We start from the raw sequence: 16,265 nt of genomic DNA, 5'->3' as shown, positions 1-16,265 counted from the left end.
GAAACATTAAATACATTCTATTTTCTTAGTTTCTTTCTACTGGCATATTAACCATGAATTCAGAATATATTGTTGGTGTTATTCAAGAGAGTGATTGCTTCATTAATTTAAGTATTTGTCAACTCAGAATAAATTGTAGGTCACTGATTTGAATACAATCTACATCTGAAATGAACTGAGACTGTATTCAGCCCCCTCTGCAGAATCATTTTGACAATTTAGGGTTTCAAGCAGGAGTCCAAATTACACCCTCTGATGATTGTCTAAGGATCTCTACATCTTGAGCTGCTCCATAAAAATGGGTGTCCAGCATGAATAAGCTTAAATCTGTGAGTAATTGACTGAAAAACAATGGCTCTGTCACAGTCCATCTCCCCAAGAGAACTGCCCATGGATGCTGCTGTAGCGAGGGGCTCTCTGATATTGGTACTTTATACACTTTTGGAACTCAAGATTCCAGAACTGCTGCTTCAGTTTGCAAGATTGAGCCTCACCACTTCATTGTCTGTAATGACAAGAGGATTTGCAGGAGTCACTGGGAGAACAGAGAAGACAGGAGGCACTCACTGGAGTTTATGAGATTCAGATGCAGAGCAATAAACTGATTCCAAGAAAAATTATGAATTTTTGAGAAAAGAAAATTCCAGGTAAGAATGACAGTTTCAAAAAGAGTAGGTATCAGAAAGAATTAGAAAGAGTTTTCCTATGCTTGGTCTTCAGCTGCTTTTGTGAAATGTGGAAAGGCAAATAGAGGCTGGATGAGGTTTTTTTTCAGAGATAGCTCCATGAGGCAAATGACATACTTTGCCATATTTCTCAGATTGATTCTTTCTGACAAGATCATGACCTCATGGAATGATCTCTAGACTCACTTTCAAATCTTTTAGCCACATAAAATCAACAGAAATCAGAGGAAACTTCTGTCAGGGAGAAATGTTTTTCCCAGCATCACAGCACTGTGACTGTATGGCAGCTGCCAGGCTGGGTCCTCTTTTCCATCACTGATGCTGGAGCTTCCCCTCAAGCAAAACCTGTCCTCTATTTCCAGCAGATTCAAAGTTTCTGCAGTAGAGCATAGTTTCAGTGGGACAGCAGAGCAAAAGACAAAGAACTGACCATCTCTTTTTTCTCATAAAGGACATGGAACTCACAGAAATTCTCCATTAGGTAATGAAAGAATAGCTCCACCCAACTCACTTGGTGGTTGACACTTCCCTCAGTACTAATAAAGAACAAATGCTTCCTTATATGGTCAGATTTTAATATAAGGCTTTGGCCTAGCCTAGCTGTTATTAAAAAACACAATCCTAAAAAAATTGACTTTTTAAAGGTATTTTGGAAGTCTGATTTGCTGGAAATGCACTAAAGATGATACAAACCATATGCTATACTGCAGCCTTGGAAAACAGACTTTTCCATTGGATAATGATGTGGGATGAGAGATATTTCATCTTTCATACATTTATTTGACAATGATGAATTTAATTCATTCTATCACATTGAATGATACATTTATATTCAGTATGTAGTTTGAAATTTCATAAATGATTAAAGTCTTTGCCGTTTTAATTATAATACGAAGAGAGCAGCTAGAACTTATTTGCAGAGAATAATGTTCAAGTCAATAAATTTAGTAAGTTCTCCTGACAACATGTAAATGATGACTTTAGTTGCCTGACTACCTGTGGAAGACAGCCTGATAAGGAGAGTCCTTGTGCTTCTTTCCAACAGAGTGAAGCCAGAATCTGAACACTTCCCAATTTCAACAGCCTCCTTTCAGCAACTGGTAGCAAACAATTCATAGAGCTTTAAAAGTTTCTCTATACTCCTACCCTAATGAAAAAGGTCAGACTGCTAAGCAGAGGACTGCAGAAAACTATCATCCACCAAACCATGAGCTGCAATTTGCTTCATGAAGAAGAAGAAGAAGAAGGAGGAGGAGGAAGAGGAGGAGGAGGAGGAGGAGGAGGAGGAGGAAGAAACATCTCAACATCTCCCTGGGAGAATCAATAAGGGCTCTGAATACATAAGACAAGTAGCTTTTGACCAGGCTTTGCCCTGTACAGGCAATAGTTTTGTTTTCTTCGTGCTCACCCCCCAGCTGTTTGAATCATGGGGACCACACCTAGTTAAGCACATGCCCTAAATGCCAAACGAAAAGCTTAATGCAAAGATTTCATTGACTTCTTTCGGCTTTGGATGAGACCCACACGTATCAGCCACTACAGGGGGACTATCCAAGATCCAGTGGTGACATTAGTACCGGTCCACAAGGAGCTGAACCAGTACAGGTAGCACACAAGTCAGACATAAATCATAGGTCTGTTACTGTCTCTTCAGGCACTTTGGCTTAGGCATTGCAAAAGAATTGGAAGGACCTTTGGCTAGCTTCATGCAACCGAACACATTCTCCTCTGGTCCATACAGAATAATTGAAGAGAAAAACAGGTGTTGAATTGACCTTCACAAATTTTCTTCCTTACAATTTGGAATACAGTAAAACTTAATTTATTTTATTTATGGTGGTTTTTGGCCTAAGAAATTTACACAAAATCATGACACTCAGAATGCTTATTTTAGAAAGAGAAATATAAATAATCTTCTCAAGAAACCTTATAAAAACTAAAAAAAAGGATATTTTTTCCTCTAATCCTAATTAAAAACAAAACAAACCAAACAACCAAACAGCCAACAGAACAACCCAACATATAAATCAAATTTGGCCAAATTTTGTTGAAAAAGAAAAATGCCTTCAGGCTGAGGAATCATACGCCAAAGTATAGCCCAAAGCGGGTTAAACCAAAGGAATCAGAAAGTCTTCTGGAAAAGGAGGGCATATAATGGGAACGACAGCAGACCTTTAACTGTAGCAGTGCTGCTGGGTGCCGCTATAATGAACTGAAACCTACAATCTCCTAGGGTTAATAAGACACCTGTCTTGAAACTAGCAGTCATATTGGTTTTCCAAGCCTGCCACAATACTTAAAGTCTTGATGAAGTTCTTGCTGTGCCAAAGGAACTTACTAACAAAGCCACTGAGTCAATTTAACCTAGTGAAACTGGACCCTGTAGACTGGGTTATCAGAGTTTTGTGTTGAGATAATTACAGCACTAAAGAGAGCATATGGGCTGTCAAGGCTGGCACATGGCCTGCGCCAGCTGTTACCTGGGTGCTTTGGAAAATCTACTGAACAGCATTTTGGACTCAGAACAGCTATATGTAAGTTTTCCAAGATATCTAGTGGGAAATCCTCATAATAAATTTATTTTTTTTATATGGGGAAGGATTACACCCAATAACATCTCTGCAAGAAGTACAACCTTAAACTTCAAAAGGAAACTACCAGAGGAAGACAATTTTGCATGGTAGTGAAGCGTACCAATAGTAAGCTTCACGTTGCTATAGAAAGTAAACTATTCAAGAAATTAGCTTTTGTATAGTCCAGCTGAAAGCAATACAGAAATACTCCTGCTTAGAAGCTTTTCTAGAAACGTGCCTCTGAGACAATGGGATTTATCCTATTATTCCTGGTATTGCTACTCCATGAAAAATGTCTTCCAAATGCAATGTCATAGCTAATCAATTACTAACAACAGTTATTATTGATTAGCTGTGATGCTCTTACAGGGTCTGTCTTTATGAGCTAATTTCAACCAGGGAAAATGTTTCAAATAGGATGAGTCCAATGAGTTAGAGAGAAATTTTAAAGAGGAATCAAACAAAAAATATGCCCAGATAGAATACAACAAATGGAAAAACACACGCCAAAATATCGTAACACGTGAGGACTAAAAATTATGATTATTGGATCCAGGAGGATCATAGTAAATTACATTAATTATTTCGATAAGTAGACAATCACCCAAACCGAACTTCCTAAAATACAAGATTATTCCAAGTTTGCCTGCAGTACTTGCAATATCTATGGTCTGAGAGAATGACTGAGAGACATGGAGACTAACAAGTAATAGGGGAGTTAATGCTGAATTTCCAAAATCTGACCAGATGCATCAGAGTTTTGTGAGCAAAAACTGTTTGCCATTATTATGGCTGGGTTTAGTAGCAGTGCACAGATCTGAAAAACCTTTGCAAGATCCCAAACCTTAGTTTCTCAAACCAAGTTAAACTTAAAAAGTTGAGGTAATGAAGCTCCAGCTTCAGTTTCAAGTAGCCTTAACAAGCAAAAACATAGATTCATTCCTCTGACATCATTACCTGCATGGTCCTAATGCAAATATATCGCTATTTGTTTCACATAATTCAATTTCATGTCTTCATGAATCTCTCGAGAAATTATTGAACGGAAAATTTAAGATTTACTATCTCTTTGAACATGTCATTTCATTAGAAACCTAGTTAACATTTATTTCTTCCTTTCCTGACTCAATAATACAATTGCATTGCTTATGAAGAAGGGATTGTAATAAGTTGGCTCAATTCAAAATTTTCTGCATGCTGAAATTCTTAAATTTGTTGATCTGCATCAGCATTAGTAATGCATGGAAAAGCAGAAGTACTAGCAATGTTGGTGCCATATATTTTTTTCAAAGTAAAACCTGCATGTTTTAGATCTCTAAACCCTTATTTGATTGAAAAGTAATATATTCTGGAGTTGAAAAATTCAGTTATTAGATTCAAATTTTTTAATCCTGTCTTAAAAATGTTAGGAAATCCAGCTGTATTACCTCAAATTAAGTGCATTACTGCATTATATTTTGCAAGCTTTAGCAAACAACAAAAAAAAATCCCCCAGAAGAATCTTAATTCTTACCTATGGAAAACATTAAACTGCTAAGTGCTAACAACTGGAATTAGTCCTTAAATCTCTAATGAGAATAATAAAACATGAGTGCAGTTTGTGCTGTAACTTGATAAGGCCTGAATTTACTTGCTGTTAGTAAAAGTTCCTGATCCAGCAGTATGGCGTTTTACTCCCTGAGGTACAGGAAACAATATCTGTCCTTTAGGAGCATCCTCTGTGGTAAGCACTTCTTATCAGGGCTATCAGAGGACTAAGATAGCAGTGTAATATCTAGTAACAGCAGCTTTATGAGCAGATCCATTACTGATTTAAATCAATCTAAAGCAGGTAGTTCTGATTAACCCATTCAGAACAAAGCTGACCTCCTCACGAGATTATTTCTTCTGAAAGTAAAGCAAACTCCATCTATGCTATCAGATGTGGCATGAACTGAATCTAAGTAGCAGCAGCAGAAGCATGGACCAAACACCACAATGATGTAAGCCACTTAAAAAAAAAAAAAACTTGTATTAAAACCTTGTCACTCTGCAAAGATGTAATGTTTTGCACTAGGAAAATTTAATATTCTTGAAAATTCTGATTTGAACTAAACTAGGATACTATATGCAGAAGAAATTGATTTAACTGAGCCTGTCTAAAACCACCTTGCTCTCACTTTGTCTGAAAATCTATTTTTTTATAAAAAGCAACCTTCAAACACTGCTCACCACAATTTTCTGTCAAAACACTTATTGGAAGGCAGTCTTCAGATTCTATTTGCCAGTATATATGTTTTTATTCTTTGCAATGGAAAATGTAATTGTAACTTTTCTTGAATTTCAGAAAGTAAAATGAAAATGTTGTGATCAGTCAGCAGTTTAGCAAGTCACAGCTATTTCAATTTCTAGTGTTTTCACTTGATGTCAACGGATTTTCTCTCCCAAGTTTTAATTAAAAATCCTTAAAAGCATTGCTTATATTTTTTCATATGTGTTAAGAAATAAGGCAAAACTGAGTTTTTAAACATTCCAAATGTAAAATGGTTTCAATTATGATTTGCTAATATGGCCAGTAATTAGATCACAGAGGTCTCTAAGCATTACCTTTTGATTGGTGTTTGGAAAGACAAAAAAGCCACTGCACTCAGCTTGACACAGCTGGGAAGTGCCAGCGTGCTCCCGGCCGGGGGAGGCCCAGCAGATGAACACGGCGCTCCCAGAGATTGCCAGAGCCCATAAACAGCACTCATTGCCGACACTCTCTCACTACCTGCTAACTTCAGGCCGTTGGACCCACTAGATGGTCACCTTCACCATTATCCTGGGCCTGATCCTGCTCTTTCCAAAGTCAGTCTGAGCTAAATTATTGATTGCAACAGTCAGTCCCTCGTGTCTTAGGAGTTAATGGGATCGAAGTGACATATAATCAGCATGCGTAATTTGAGGAGCTCGAACTTCTTGGATTCCCTTGTGGCTTATTTTGGAGACATTGCCTTTATTTCTGAACTATCCCTCTGAATAATAATAAGAAAGGAAAAGAAGTTCGGATTCTAGCAAAGAAGCCGCTTGTTTCTCATCCCAATTTTCTTAGAGCCTGACCTTGTAATCCTCCCACAACCCTTCACCAGTGACATACTTTCCTACCCTTAGTCTAAATCCACTCCCTACCAGAAATAAAAAAAAAATACTGTATAGGGTAAACACACACAAAAAGTCAGCATTTCTGTTCCTGTCTGCATTACAAAGGTTCACAGACCAAATGAAAACCCTTACACATATGAGATATTTTAATTAGTGCAATTTAGTATTCTCCACAAATGCAAAAGGTTACACTCTTACTGATTCTTTGATTTAAACAATTCCTATTAAACTGTGTAATTTTAGTTCAGTATGTGCTTTTGCAGTACTTTATGCAAACGTGAACTCTTTGAGATAACAAAATCAGCATGAATTTTGTATTAGAAATATATTGCAACATTAATAAAACAAAACAGTGTATTTTCTTATGATAATATAGTTTAAAGAAATAGGGGTTTTTTTAAGACTCATACCATACAGGTGACAAGCTATTTATTTACTCCTTCTTCTACTGGTAGCTGTATATTTCTTATCAGATAATAAATTTGATCTTTCAAACTATTTTGCTTGAGCATCAGAAAATATCCAAGTGCTAAAGGGAGAGATGGCATCTAAAATATGCTGCTGAAGTTCTCTCTCTTGATAACACTGGAAGCTGTTCTTTAACTTGATCAATTTCCTGCATCTACAGAATATTGCTTTTTAAGGCTGGTATGGGAGAGAAATATCAAAACAGGCTGAGATATTTTCAGCTCTTCAGAAAGAGATGAAATTAAAAACTCTACCTTCAGTGCCTTTCCAAAAAAAAACTTAAAAAGGAGAAAATCCTTTTTTTCCTCTATCAGATTCAGGAATAAAATTTATGCTCTTTATATCATATATTGCTTTAACATTTTCAAAATGAAAGCTAAAACCAGGCCCAGAGCAATAGAGTATAGTTTTAAGAGTGTCAAATTATCTTCAATAGCCATTTTTTAAATAAAACATAAAATCTTGAAGCAGACAGCAAATAATCGTATTGAGGGCAAAATCTTTCACTTAGACATAAATTTAAAGAAACCACATCCCTGAATCTTAAAAAAAACACAGGAATATTGTTTTGTAATTGCCATAGAATGCATATGACAGTAGTATGAATAACTTTCAGGTGTCAGTTTTTGACTAAAGTTCCTCTACATTTATTTCTTTTAAGACACTGCCTTTTGGTAGCTCTGCAGACCTACAGGAGCAGAAGAACCGTAGTATTTGCACAGCCTTTTTGTTCCAGGCTATAAATGTAATCCTGCATTTCAAGGTTACCAAGAAGGAGGGAAGGCATTATCATTGTTTTTTTAGTCTGACTGTCCCATTTAGGTGATGTACATACTCTGAGCAAATTAATTGCTTTGAATTTTACTTATATTTATTATCTGAGATTAGGAAAGGCAGTAAAACACTATATCAAATCATTATGGAGAAAACAACCAGAATCAATCTTTTTCATTTGTCACAGACACCACTTATTTAAATCTAAAATATGTTCTTTGCTGTCCTTGGTCTATTCTGGTAAATAATAGCTTGTACCAAATACAGGGCTACAGAATTCTCTCTTCTTTTTGAACATAAAAATACAGAAACCATAATTTTTTAAAAAAGAGACATATCAAACTTCTAATAATTGGGCAACAACAACAAAACAGCCCCACCAAAACCCTGTAGTCTGTTAGATCTCCACTTAACTAACTGGATTTTATTACCATTTTCAAAAATCCTAAGTGCATTATTTTTGCAGGGCTTCTTCCAAAATTTAATCACTGTACCCCATCATTCCGACATTTATTTGGGGGCAAACCCTGCAATAACAAGAAATTCAGAAGGGCCTTGTAAAGAGAAAAAGACAAAATTGCTAAGTAATACAGTGCATTATAACTCTCTAAATAAGGCAGCTGCACATCACATTTCTCGTTCAGACAATTGTGCAAGAAAAGCATTACCTGACTGTAATTGTTCATACTCAGAAATTAATTTAAAATAGACATGCTTGCATGTACCCAACCCTGCTCTGGTCTCCCCAGTTTTTGAAAGTTTGGTATCTGAAACGCTGCGACACCATCGCCTGCTCATTATTATTTTTTTAAACAATGTAATACTGAATCTCCCACATAGGAAGGAAGATAAGTAACAATATAGTGCAGGCTCCAAGTTAAATCTGGTTCAGACAGCGTAATAATGATGTCATTAAGGCTCCGAGCTGAATGGGAATCAGACAGTGCCATAGTACAGCTGCAGACATAAATCTGAAAGAACTTTTTTGGCTACATTCTCAGACTTACCTTGAAAGATATTTAGGAGCTCCAGCAATGTGAGTTGAAAGAAATGTTCTCAAAGGGAGGTTTGCAGACTGAAGAACCTGTGTAGGCCTTATAGGCACTTTCTTCCGTGGCACAGGAAGGAACATTTTGTTAAATGAATAAACTAAGAGAAATAATTTCAGAAGAAGTGCAAACCAGAAAACAAATAAACCTTAATACTACCACAAATAAATGAGACTAAGGCAATTGTGGGACTGCTCAAAGCCTTTTTGCCTTGCTGAATGAAAGCAATCCCTAAGACTGAATGGGTAATGAGATCCTGGCTCCTGAGATTTTAGCTTTCTTAATCATGTTCATAATTAATTCAAGAACATTGATAATTTCATTACATTCTTTTTGTCTTATCAATAAATGATGTGCCTGCACTTTTGGTCCTGTGTACAGGGAGAAAGGAGATGCTTTGGGTAATACTGCACCAGGAATTGTGTATGTATATATGTATATATACATGCATATATATATATATAATCTATATGACCCAAAATAGGGTTGTGGTAGCTATTACCCATAACCAGGCCTCTATTATCAGAACACGATGGCAAGCAGTTACAAATAATTAATAAGCTTTTTATGCAGGAATGAAAAACCCTTTAAAGAAAAATATGCTGCAAATAGAATTCCTGTCTGAAAGATATGTACCTAGAAAAAAATACATTTTCAGACATATTTAGGAATGGATTTCACATGAACTCAAACTATAAATATATTTTTTAAGCATCTCTAGATATCTTGTTTTAAAAAAAAATACATTTTGAAGAAAAACCCAACTTCAGCTCCTTTTCCTATTTGGAGAGATCTGCCCTTCTGTTTGTCCTTCCAAACACATTTCCAGTATCAGCTTACATCTGACACCAAGCTATACTTGCCCTCTCAGTTGAAACTGTCGGAGGCTTTTTGCATTGTGGCTTTTTTGGTGGTGGGATTTTTTTTGTTTGTTTTGTTTTGTTTTGTTTTTTAATGAAAATTGAAAGTATTCTCTTTATCAAACAGCCAGTCAAATGCTGAAAGCATCCCTTTAGGATTTACGGCTTGCTCTGTGTAGTCTTCAACAAAACAACAAATCAGTTTTCGTCCCTTTTTTACTGTTGTTGATTTAGAGGCGTCATCGATTTTAGACAGCAGAGTATGTAGAAATGAAAAGTTTCTGACTGGGAACAAATACTGCTGTGTTATTTGCTCTCACTTGCACCTTATTTCATTCTGACATCAGTGAAATCATCCATGGAGAATGTCCCTGTGCAAGAGAAAGCACCATAAATGAATCACAAACAGTTTAATAAGTGACTTCAAAAAAGCTACACTCAGGAAACGTCTACCACCCTGTAGGAATTTCTGTGTTTCAGCGGATTCTCTTTTAAAAATAATAAAATCAAGCATTTCCTCCTTAGAAGCATGTTAAATGTCAACTTAAGGACAAATAAATTCCCCACCAAGTGTTCTCGTTTTCCACTCTGTTGACACCAGCTTCATGAGGATGTTACTCCACTGAAGGTCTCGGTGGCTCTGAGCCAGCACAGCATGTGACAGGTCACCTGGGTGCTATATGTTCCTCTTTAAAGAAAGAACATTGATGCATATACAGACAAAGGGTTTCCATTCTGAGGATACTTATCAGGGCTAGGGAAAGAAGAAAGTCTGAATTTCATGTGTGTGTAATGTTTTGGGGTCATAAGCAGCTACACACTGTGTAGTGCATCACTGCCACTGCTAAAAAAAAGAGATGGAGGAGCAATCCCTGGTTCAAGGTCAAATGATACCAACAGACTGCAGCCCATGCTGCTCACACATCGTGCCTTGGAACAGAGGTGGCTGCAGAGACCTCACCCAAGGAGCCCAAAATACAGCTGTGGAACACACCAGCAATTCAGGAGGGTGGACAAGGGGGGCACCACACTTAGCCTGGTCTCTCAGCCTTTTTTTTATCTTTTATGACTCTGATATCCAAAGAGGTGCCAAAAGGTCTGGTATTAAAGACCTAGAGCAGGTCTAGAACCTAAGCAGCTCAGGAGACCTGTGCAGAAGTTTTGGTTCTTTTAAGGGCTCCTCAAGAGGTGGGGAAGGCAGCACAAAGGATCTACTACAGTGTAAAAGTAAAACTCCCTCCTCAAGTTTCAAGCAGTGCTATATGAGGATAATGGGCAAAATCAGGTAAACACAGATTATTTAGGATGTTTGATATGTTTACCTGGAAAGCCACTACCAGCACTGTTCCTTGAGGCTGTAGAAACAAATCCAAATTGATTTAGGCAATCCAGGTACTCATATTTCCTATGAAGACAAGAGTGTGCAAATCTTGAAGACACCTTTACCCCAATGCTCCTGAGCCTTTATGGCCATAACCACAAACCAGATTATCTGAATTGCCTCCTGGGGGGCTCATCTCCCTACTCACAGTGTAAAAATCCTCTGACTGCACTCTCAATTGAGGCGTTTTCAGAGAATACCCAGAGTTAGATAGGATTCAGTTCCTGGATGCAATGAATTAACAATGCTGAATGCATTAAATTAAGTACAAAACACCCTCCTCCCTTCATCCTTGCTGTTTTCAGGGGACAGAATTCAAGATAAGTAGGTTCAGATCCTGGATTTTGATTAGGTTGTTCTTGCTGTAGGTCAGTGTAATGCCTTCAGGTGATATGAATCCAAGCCTTATTGCTGAGATCAGCAATGGTAATCCCTTTCAAATTTAGGGCAACATTTCTTTGAAGCAAGTCTGAACTATAAATGATGTGGAAATCTCTCTGAACCTGATTATAACTTTTACTGCAAGAGATATTGATAAGATGCTAAGCATCTTCGGCTGGTCCATAGGGTTTTTCAAGAGTAGTATCAAAACTGAAGCTGTTTATGCGTTTGAAACACCTGATCCATTTTTATCTGTAATTAATATATAGGCTTAGGTCACCCATGCTTTATTCCTAATCTTTAAAATGTAACTTCTATTCCTTGAATTTGAAATTGTCTCATCAGAACAGAAAACTTGATGATCTAAGGGATTTGGAGAATCATCCTGAAATTCCTGAGAAGAATCCACACCACAGTTACTGGTAGTTATCAACAATTTTTCCACAGATAAGCCATAAATTCACAATAACAATTATAGTCAAGTTTATAGAATTGCACTTTAAATCCACTCATGAGCATGAGCAAAATTATATGGGATTTGTAGAATGACCTGATTACATGAAAAAGAAGTCCCAAAAGAGAAACACAGAGTCACTTAGCAAGGCAAGCTGTTGCCTGTGACAGTGATGTATGAGACATAGGTGATATATATACTGGGTGGCTTTATCAGTAAATCATTGAGTTATTTACTTCCCTGAGGAACTGGGCCTGTCCCTGGAAGAGACTGCACTGTGAGATGTACCAGTGGGGGATTAATATTGGCAAAACAGTCAATTTTGATTTGTTCACACAAAAGAATAATACAATATCATTTAATAAATAATACACCACAGATGCACTTGTCTCTTCTAAGTACTAGTACTTTAAAAATGGTAGAATTTTGATCTCACTCTTGTTCCCCTCATTAAAATGAAAGGAAAAATCTCCACAAAATTTGTTTTAAATAAAGTATTTAGCCAACACATCCATGGCAGAATGTAAACAGTTGCCCACTGAATAATAAGGAAAAGACAGAGTATGGAGCTCATAAACTGAAAAGATATATTCTTTCCATATTAAAGGTAGACAACAACCTTTACCATCTGCAAGGATCAGCTGTAAGGCCACTGCAATTTCAAGCCTCTCCTAAGGTCCTCTGCTATAGGGCCATCCACAGGGACTCAAGCACAGCAATGGACAGGGTGCTCCCCAGAACCCCTCAGCTGGCAGAGCAGATGTAAAACCAGCCACTGGTGCCTTACCCCTTCCCAAGCTCCTGCACTTGCATAGGCAGGAGCATCACCTGTGCTTGGCACCTGGGCTTCAGCACCTTGCCCTCAGGTTCACTGCATGAATGTGATGCACACACAGCTTGAGAGAGAGCTCAAGGGACTGTCCTGGTGTTCAGCCTGACACTGATGGATAAGTCCCTTAGCTCCTTTACTCATAGCAATTTTTTTGTGTCTGATTTTTAACAAATCTGAGTTAAAACCATGTATGCTGAAACACTACAGAATATGTTCATGATCAAAACTGGAAAATAAACAAAAAATGAACTATCATTGACACAAACACTATACATATGGCTACTTACTACATCAAAAATAAGGAAAAAAGCTTAAATGCTATAAACAGTTGCTGTGCAGAAAACAGCTCAACATTATAGAGTGTTATAGAAGTGCTTCTAACATTAACACCATTTTCAGAAAAGCTTTACACAAATAAAGAAAAATCAGACACTAATTTTCTGAGTAATAAAAGCAGTGACAACTTTATCACAGTTAATGTGCAGAAAATGGCTGTTTTGATGCATAGCATATTATGGCAGAAGTGCAAACAAAATATTTTTTCCTCTTTAATTCCCTCAAAGCATGGTCATTCATTGGAATTACACCACATTTCCAGCGCCATAGAGTGAATCTGCCTTATTCTGATTTGGGGCTGCTATTCATAAATAGCTTTTTTTCTTTCAGTTATTATGGGAGCTTTGAAGAATCTCAGCCTAAAAACCTACATATTCCTAATGCTATATGCCAATATTTCCAAATCAGAAGTGTGAAGTACAGTGGATATGGTACTCACCTTGGTCATGAAAATCTGACAAGACATGGCCCAACTCAGAATAGGGACTAGAAGTGCAATAGCCAAGGAGTATCTGGTTACTATTAGCATTCCTTAAGGCTTCATGCTAGGCCCAATTACATCTTGATTGTCATCCCAGACAGTGAGGTGGAAAACATCCTCAGGAAGTTCATGAATGACCTCAAGACTGGAAGCACAGTCATTAGGCTGGAGGGCAGCCACTCAGCAGGATCTCAACAGGCTGGAGAGAGGAGCCTAAGGAAATATCACAAAATTCAGTAAAGAAAACCACTGAGTCCCATTCCTGTGTCAGAATAACTCCATGGATCTGTACAGAGTGCTAGTAAACATTGCTAGAGAGCAGCTTTGCAAAAGATAACCTAAATTCTGGAAGAAAATACGTTGAGCATTTGTCAAGTACCATGATTTTGCAGAGACATGGACCAAACACATACTGAGCTGTATTGAAAACATTATAGTCAGCAAGTCAAAAGACATGATTATTCCTCATCATCAGACACCTCTCTGCCTGCACCTAGAATAATCTTCAGTTTTGGACTTCCCAGTAAAAGAAAGACATTGACATGTTGGACCAAGTCCAAAGAAGGACCAGCAAGATAGATGAAGGCTTGGAGATGACAATACAAAGAGGAGGCTGAGACAGTTTACTCAGGCTGAGTGAACACAGCCCCAAGCAGCCTGATGTAGCTAAACTGCACTGAGTGGGGACCAAAACACCCCCTCCAACTTGGGTTACTCCATTATTCTGTGAACAGAAAGGAGTTGAAGAATATCATGACATATTCTAGACATAAAGCCACAGTACCCTCAGAAAATGCTCCATCCATGACCTGTACAGTCCCCAGCTCCTCATATTTTAAACTTGAGAGGTGGTGGGTGAATTGATGTCATCAGTTCCTTACAGTACTTCTCTCCATGCAACTCCTACCACTGCCATTTTTTCATTAATCACTTTAAACCTCACCTAGAGAACAACATTAATTGCACCAAAGCTTCAAAACAACTATGAAATTTCTTCTCTCTCCAAACAGAGACCTTTGTGAATGCTAAACCAACCATTACAAAATAAGGTATTAAACTGCTACATACAGTACCTCTGTTCTACTTGCTCTGACCTATTCAAATGTTATTTGCATAAAGTATTTTTCATACCAAAAATTGACAGTGATTTCCAAGTCACAACAGCCAGAGTCACCAAAGGCTTCTAGAAAAGAAAATGTTTTTCAAGGAGATCCTCTTTATACAATAATTATTTTATAAAGGGTTAAGTATCATAAATATGTGACCTAATTCCAAACATCTGCATTCTAACTGCCACTATTTGTTTCTTCTCCAAGCCTCAACTCTTTTTAGAGATCAGAACTACCTCTGCTTCTAGTAACAGTAGGAAGATCATTCACTTTGCTTCTTCATATTATAGACATATTACTAAAACCACTCATATTCAGCATATATAGATGTGAAATAATGTAAAAAATATTTAGGTAAGTCACACATATCTGACCAAGAAGGATCTAATAGATGAAGAACTTATAAAATGCTTTTTTTTTTTTATGAGAAATATTTGAGCAGGCAAAAATATGACATTGCAACTGTTTCAAGGAGCAGATGGGTAGATACATGCATTGATAGTGACACAAAAGATGGAAGGCAAGATTGGTCAATGGCATGTAAGAGCTGAAAATAATAAAAATAGAAGAAAGGCATGGAGATTACCAGAAGGGTAATTAGAAACACCAGGGAGACAAAAATATAGTGGCTGTGGAAATAACAAAAATCTGAACAAGAAAGATCTACAATAGATAGAACTTGCTTTAAAAGCCATAATCATAGAAGATATTAAGCATTTGCTTTAAAAAAAAATCTTCTGATGTAGCTAGAAAGTAGCATTCAGTTAAATACTACTGAAACTAGAAGCTGCATTTACAGTAATTTACATTTTAAAAGAAAAAAATAACACAAAAGGTCATAGGAAAGAGAATAAATTTCAAATGCTGTTTCACAACTTTGTACAAAATAATAAAGTGAGCTGCTTTTGATTGAATTTGAATTGACAGCAAAAAGTTCTCATTTACCGTTATTTGATGCTTCATTGAGTGACTTGCGGTTCGTTACCAGCTTTTTCAATTGATACATCTCTCTGCAGCCAAATAGTGGATAAGTGACACACACTATGAAATATGCATTTCACTAAGAAACTGCTTTCCACATCTCGAGAACCCTGGGTAGTATTTATGCTTGAAATTAAACCAAACACTAAGCATTGATTTTAATATGTTTAGATGAAATCAAATTGCCCTAACTGCGTTAACACTGTAGAACATGCAGTAATCCATGTATTTTATAGGCTGATAAATCTGAAACTACAGTAAATGCATAATTATGCCATCAGTGATATCTGTTCCTGGTGCCTATTACTCAGATATCGTGCTATCTACAGCATTATGCATGAAAGTAACACCAAGGAAGCAATTCATTTTTCTCACAAGTTACTGAATTAGTTTAAATCAAAAATCGATGGCATTAATCAAGTGCATTTGTAATTTCAAGGAACAGTCTTTTGCTTCCTTGCCTATGGAGTTCCAATTGAGTTTGAGGAAGCTTCCTGCATTAAATATTTGGAGAATTACAAGTTTGTTGAACCCCTGCTCATTTCAGTTCCTAATGCTGTTGTTTTCCATATGCATATTGGCATGATTGTCTGAAGTCTCTTTCCATACTAGCCAGAGAAACATTATTTTGATCATTTCCATTCCAGGACAAACACTTAAAAAAAATCAAAACCTTAGACTGCATATTGCTCAGATAAATACTGTTTCTAATACTGATAGAAAAAGTTCTTATATGTTAAAAGAAGAAGAGAAAAAAGGAAGTGGGCAAGGCACAAA

Source organism: Serinus canaria, chromosome 1 (assembly GCF_022539315.1).
Source record: "Serinus canaria isolate serCan28SL12 chromosome 1, serCan2020, whole genome shotgun sequence".
NCBI classification, from domain to species: domain Eukaryota; kingdom Metazoa; phylum Chordata; class Aves; order Passeriformes; family Fringillidae; genus Serinus; species Serinus canaria.
This window is presented reverse-complemented; position numbering follows the sequence as displayed.